This window comes from Chinchilla lanigera, unplaced genomic scaffold, assembly GCF_000276665.1.
Source record: "Chinchilla lanigera isolate Chin_1 unplaced genomic scaffold, ChiLan1.0 scaffold00079, whole genome shotgun sequence".
In the NCBI taxonomy this organism is placed as follows: domain Eukaryota; kingdom Metazoa; phylum Chordata; class Mammalia; order Rodentia; family Chinchillidae; genus Chinchilla; species Chinchilla lanigera.
In genome coordinates this window covers 10,421,322-10,428,606 of record NW_004955480.1, presented here as the reverse complement: position 1 = coordinate 10,428,606, position 7,285 = coordinate 10,421,322, and positions in this window count along the sequence as shown.

Here is a 7,285-nt window from a genome sequence, read left to right as displayed (position 1 = left end):
CCTATGTTAGTCTGTTCCCGCTACGTGGTAGAGGACCATGGTCATCCACTAAGCACATTCTCTTCTTAAAGAAATTTTCTCGTAGGCTCAAAGGTGACCTAAACTCTTGATTACTCAAGATGTGTCTATCTTGGTGGGGATGCTTTTCCTTGTACTTAAGACTCCCAAGCATGTGGGTGCATGAAAACTAGCTAGAGGAGAGGGGGAAATGAATGTGTAAGTAGTATTACCTTTAGAAATTCTGATTCTACAGCTTTAAATAGGCCACCAATCTGCATTTCTTACGGTGGTTGATTCTAGTGGAGAAAAAGCCTGGTATGCATTTCAGGGAGCACATTCTTAAACACTGTCCTCTTGCTTGACTTCATGGGAAGTGGTCAGCTGGAAAATAACAGTAGTCTTATACATCTGTGCAATGCACAACTCTTTTTAAGCATAATCACACCTATCTGTCTTTTCTATCCTCTGTGATTCTCTCTGCCATTAAAGGTAATAATTGTGTCCATTTCACAGACAAAGAAAGTAAGACTCAGCCTATGTGAATTTCCCAAGGGCTAGGGCTGGGATCCTATCACAGATGATCATCTCCTGTAGTCTGGAGTGTCTCTCCGAGCTCTGCACCACCATACTGAAGCTTACTGGCCAGCTCTGTTTGGCAAGGCTAATAGATGTCCAAACTTAATGTACCCATAAATGAGGCACAAAGCACGATGGCCCAGCTGGCTTAAACAACATACTTCTCAATAGATTTCTCACAGCTCTAGAGAGTAGAAAGTTGGCTCACAGACAGAGGCCTTCTCTTGGTATCTGCACATGGCAAAGAGAGAACTCTAGTAGTTCTTCCTCTTCCTATAAGGACCTTAATCCTATTAGGTGCACTCCATCCTGGCGACTTCCTCTAACCCTAAGCACCTCCCGAGACTTCACATCTAAATACCCTCACAAGAGGGGTTAGGGCTTTGCCATGAGCTGGAGGGCAGAGGGAAGCACCCAGCCCATAGCACCTATGCAGAGCCATTCTCAACCCCGCAGCAATGGAAAGTCTCTTGCAGTCTAAGCCCTGTCATTCTCCTCCTCCACCGAGGCCTCTAGCAACTTCTAGTCAGTCCCTGAGTGGAATCCAACTTCCTGCAGGGGCTTCCAGGCATGTGGAGCACATGGAGCCTCCCAGGGCCACAAAGGACTTGAATTTAGAAAGGCAGAGAAGAAGAGTGACTACTGCCCAGGCCACAGCAGGATGGTACGATTAAAGAAGACCATCTGGGAAAGGTGGCTTAAAAAAAAAAAAGTGTGTGTGTGCCTGTTTTAATGCAGAAAGATTTTGAAAAAAAAGTCGACAGCAAGAGGACGATCTTTCACTGAAGTACAAGGGAAGACCAAGGATGGAAAACAGAGGCCATGAAGACTGCATTCCAGCTATTTGGGGCGGCTGACCTCATCCTGAGCATCCTAAGCAACCACAGGGGAAAGGACGTGAGGTGGCTCTGTCATTCTGTGTGAAGGAGGTAAAAACACACTGCTCTTCAAGCAGCTTGGCCTCTTTTCCCAATATTGGACCAGAAAGGAAACTTTTAACTGGAGCTATTTCAAAGCTTTGTGTCTTCAACCACATTCATTATATGTTATGAGGTCTACAAGGCTATTGTTCTAATGCCTCTGTTTAAAAAATGGAAATATGACTCAAGCCCAGCAGGACAAAGGGGTCAGGATGACAAAGCTCAACTCTGGCTTCCGGCTTGTGGGGCTGAGCCGGCCAGAGGTGGTAACGTGGCTGGCTGCTCCTCAGGAGTGCTGACCTGGGCTCCTGGGGTTGGGTTTTCAGTGAGCTCCTGCTCTCTTCCAGAGAGGGTGACATCTTCACCATGGTCTGCAGGGACCAGCACAATCTGGTTCCTCTTGGCCTCCCCAGAATCTCCCTCCTACCGCTCACTCCCTCCCTCACTCCACTCACGCCAGCCTTCCGAAGGGTCTGGCTCTCTCTCCCGTCTCCAAGACCTTACACTGCTCGTCCTGCTGAGAGACGTGTACCTCATCGTGTTCATGTGGCTGCTGCCTCTGTACTCTGCGGGTCACAACCTATTGCTACTTTCTCCCCTGGATTGGTCCTGCCAAGAAATCTAAAATAGACCTCTCTGTCCTTCTCCAGCTCCTCTTTAGAGGTCCTCCTTCCTGGCACCGTCACCATCTCTGGATCCTTTATTCATGCATAGCATGCGTGGCGGTATCTCCCTGCAAGAATGTGAAAGAACATTACCTGCTTCTTCCCCATCGTATCCCTAGGGCCCAGGACAGCACCGGACACACAGGCGTGCCACACGTACTTGCTGACAAATGGAAACACTGAATGCTCTCTGGTGAGCTTCGGAGGAGAGCTTTTTCTGCAACAAATCCTGGGTTAGAAGATCCAGTCATCCAAGACTATATCCTTCCAAGGAAATCAAGGAACCCAAAACAACATTCCCTCCGAGCAGAGCCAGCCAACTTCAGCACAAAGATAGCTCACAGATCCCTCTGCCTATGAGGTCAGGATTCTCTCAAGAACTCGTTCTGGGTAGAGTCAAGTTTATTCTTCACGGCAGCACTTGGCAAGGGTGGGTGGATACAGCACACAGAAGGACGGGGGGTTCTTTCCTTCTATCCATTCCAATCCAGTCTCCAAAGAAAAGTTCCCCCAGAAGGATGAAAACATGCCTCTAATACAAAGGCACCAAAGAGAACTTCATGGTATACCCAAATTAAAAAGAGACACTGTCTGGATGTGAAGAAAAAAATCCCTCACTTGGCCCTTTTCTGGTACCAGGGTCCAGCGGCAACACCGTGCAGCTCTCTCGAACCGAAGCTTCCCCGGCTTCCGCAGAGAGGAGCCCTGACCGGGGGAGCGGCCACCCACTGCTGCCGCAGCCCGGCCTGAACTGAAGGCCCATTATCGCAGCGGGCCCTCCTCTGTTCCCTCCGGTTTCCTCTTTCTTTCCCACACTCTTCCACAGCTCCAAACGGGCCACCGGGTGCCCAAACCCAAATTCCTACTCTTAGGTCTATGCTTCTCTACAGCCACCCGGAGCTGGGAGCACAACCGGAGAGTCCTTCAGCCCGACACCAGGACAGTGTGGTCGGAGGCTTCATCCCTGCTCGGCCGCGGTCAGGCTAAGGAACTCCGAGCAAAACCACCCCTTGCGCTGGTTCTGTACAACAAGGAAACTCGATTTCATTTGTGTTCCACCTTTGTGATTTTTAATGTGCCTTCATACTGCCTGCGGTGTTTTTAAAAACATGATTATAAGCCTGTAATCCCAGCACTCTGGGAGATTGAGGCAGGAAGATTGTCAAATTTGAGCCCAACTGGGGAAATTTAGTGATTTAGTGAGACCCTGTCTCAAAACTAAAACTAGTACATTTTTTTAAATGCTTGTGGATGTAGCTCAGTGTAAGGTCTTGGGTTCAAACCTTAGTACAACAACAACAAAATAAAATTGTTATTTAATATTTACTTGTATATTTCCACAGTTAGACAAAAATCTGAGAAATCAGAGGTATGCTGCATATGTTTCTAATGTACATTTCAAATATGTAATTATTTAAATTCATCCGTCTAACACCAAAATCATCTTATATTTCTTCAGCCCAATATATGAATATTTTGGGAAATGTTGGATTAATTAAATGATCTCTTAGATAAGTTCTTATAATACATGATGCTAAGTACAATTCCTGAGCACGAACTACTTTGAATTCCTGAAGATATAAAGTGTGTTTGGAATTTCATACAAATCAAGGTCCCTAAATTTACTGCACATGCTAAAAAGCCCTGAAAGTAACAGCCCTATTCTCAGCATAACTTGACTTGCCATGCCTACACCCTCACTGCATGTCATGTCCAAAAATAGAGGGCTACAACAGAAACATTAGAAGTCATCCCTTCAACTGCTGTGCAAACTGCTAGTCAGTGTGTCCCAGTTCCTCTGTGTAGAAACCAACGCTGCATCATCCATGTGCTTTGACTCTAAATCTGAATGTGATTTCTTAAACAACATTGCCAACGAACTTGGTGTAATTGGCATTTACTACATTCATCAATATCAAATATACTTACTTTCCAACTTTACATGGAAAATGAAATAGAGCATATCTTGGACAAAAATAGAGCATATCTTGGACCATTTAACAAGCTTCAGTAAAGCCAAAATAAATAAAATAATGAAATCAGAGTAAATCTCAGACTGTAACAGAACTGAGACATAAATAACAAAATATATCAAGAAAATCCCCCAATACTTGTCTGTTATTTCTAGATAATCCATAGGTTCAACAAGAAATCAAAGCAGGATGGGAATGTATTTGCATGTGAATGACAATTTTAAAAACCACAATATGTCAAAATGCAGAGTGTTCAGGTAAAACAGTTTTTCGAGAAAAATTGGTGACACTGGGTTGATATGTTGAATGCATTCCTGTAAGATGTGTCCCACCGAAAACATACAGAGAAGAATCTGAAATATGGAGAGCAAATGGCAGGCTGGCGAGAGACCTCAGGACTCAAGAAACATGTCAGTGAGTTCCCTGTGTTTTCTTGCTGTTTTCGGTTTTTATTTTGTGCAGTCCTGGGGATTGAACTCAGGTCCTCATGCGTGCTAGACAAGCACTCAGCGATTAAGCTACATCCCACACCTTCCTGTATTTTCTATTTGCTTCACATACACCAGGCTGGATGCTGGAGAATTTGGTGCCCCAAACTCCAACAAGTGCAGACAAAAAGCTAGCCAAGGACCAGGTACTATGCAGCCTATCAAGATGGAAAACTTCTAGACAATAACTCCTCTATTCCAGACAAACAGAAAAATAAATAAAATTGTTGTCCTTTACCACCAAAAGCAGAGTCTGAGTGGGCCATGCAGACCTCCCTCTTAGCCTGTCAGCAAGCACTCTGACCCCCTCTAAGAGTGTGGCATCAGAGAAAAAGTAGAGAGAAGGGGTGTTCATCACTGCTCAGCAGCATTGAGCCCCAGAAGCCAGGACTTCTGCCTCGTTCTGCTCGTAAACAGACGCCCCTCTGCAGGGCGCAGTGACTCATGCCTCTAATCCCAGCTACTCGGAAGCAGAGGCAGAAGGATGGCAAGTTTGAGGCCAGCCTGGCTTGGCCAGATGCTGGCCTCAAACTTGCAAGATCCTGTCTCAAAATAAAATAGAAGAGTGCTAAAGATCTACCGCAGTGGTAGAGCACCCCAGGGCTTGAGACACAGTGCTGCCAATTAAAAAAAAAAAAAAGAGGAAAAGGCACCGGTGGTTGCCCAGCACTGAAGACCTTGCAGATGGCACGTGGCTCAGCGGTGATGGGCTGCTCTCCACAGTGTCAGTGAGGTCCCCGGAGCATGGGAAGCTGTAAGTACCCCAGCATCTCTCAGCCCAGGTGGTATCAGCAGAAACCGAGTGAGGTAATACAGACTTCCACTTCCACCTGAAATTAAAGGGTAGTCCCCGCCTCCCCGACCAGAGGTGTCGGAGGAGTCTGCCTGCAACAGAAGATGTAAATAAGATCCAGATTCCTGTGACATAGTGCCAAACATGTCCAGGTTTCAACTGAAAAATCACCTGCTGGTCCCAGAACCAGGAAAATCTCAGTTTGAATGGAAAAAGGTGACCAGATGCTCACACCAAGCTGACACAGAGGATGGAACTATTAATCAAGATTTTTGAAAACTTTTTTAAGGAAAAGAAAAGTAATAAAAACAATGGTATAAAATTTCAAAATAAGACTGTAGTAGAGTAATAATGGTTAATACATTGTGTATTTTTATCTTGAAAGTAGTTGCTCATATTATAAGATATAGGCGTGGAAAATTTATCAAGTAATATAGGCATAAACCTTTCCTCCCAATGAGCTAATAGCAATTAGTAGTATAACTATCTTAACTATATTGTGTGTAAGTATATACATTTATTTTTTTTTCCTTTTCCCTTCCTTCTTTTCTCCTTTCCCCCATTCCAGTTTCTCTTTCCTTTTGAACAGTTTCTTACCATTTCACAATATATATTGTATACTCTGGGTCTTATTTACTCTTTCAGCTTCTTATACTAAAGAGACTATATGATATTTACACATGTGAGACTGATTTATTTCACTTATGAGTACACACTCAAATTGTAAACATCTCCCTATAAATGTTTCAAATTTATCCTTCTTTATAGCTGAGTAGTATTCCATTGTATAAAAAATACCACATCGTTTTTATCCATTCCTCAACTGATGGGCATTTGAGCTGTTACCAAGATTTTGCTATGACAAATTATTCTGCTATAAACATGGGTGCACATATATCATTGTGGTATAATGTTTTTAATTCTTCTGGGAAAATATCTAGAAGAGGAGTAGCTGGATTGAATAGGACCTCTACTCCCAGTTTTTTGAGGAATCTCCACACTGATTTCCAAAGTGGTTGCACCAGCCTACATTGCTACCAACAGTGGAGAAGTGTTCCTTTATCCTCATAGCACTGCCAGAATTTGTTGTTGGTTGATTTCTTGATAATAGCCATTCTTAATGGGGTAAAATGGAATCTCAGTGTTGTTTTATTTGCATCTCTAGAGTGACCAGTGATGTTGAACATTTTTTCATGTATTTATTTGCCTTCTGTATTTCTTGATCTGAGAAGTGTATATTCATCTCACATACCCATTTTTAGATTGAGTCTTTGAATTTGGGGGGTCTGACTTTTTTCAATTCTTTATATGTTCTAGATGTAAGTCCTTTTTCTGAGGGATAGTTAGCTAAAATTTTTTCTCACTCTGTTGGTTGTCTTTTCACTCTGTTGGTGGTTTCTTTTGATGTACAAAAGCTTTTTAATAGAATGAGATGCCAGTTGTTGATTCTTTGAAGTATTTCCTGTGTAGTTTGGGTTTTGTTCATGAAGTCTCTGCCTATGCCTATGTCTTCAATATTTCTACCTACTTTCTCTTCCAGTAGATTTAGTTTTTCTGTTTTAATATTTAGATCTTTGATCCATTTTGACTTTAGTTTAGTGCATGGTGATAGACATGGACCTAGTTTTAGTCTTTGGCATATAGAGAGCCGGTTTCTCCAGCACCATTTATTAAAGAGACTATCTTTCCTCCGGTGAACATATTTGGCCCCTTGCTCAAAGATAAGGTGGCTGAGTGTGTATGTAGTTGTGTTTGCACCTTTTAATCTGTTCCACTGGTCCTCAGATCTGTTTTTTTGCCAGTACCATGCTGATTTTATCACAGTAGCTTTGTAGTGTAATTTCAAGTCATGGACTGTGATGCCCCTGCC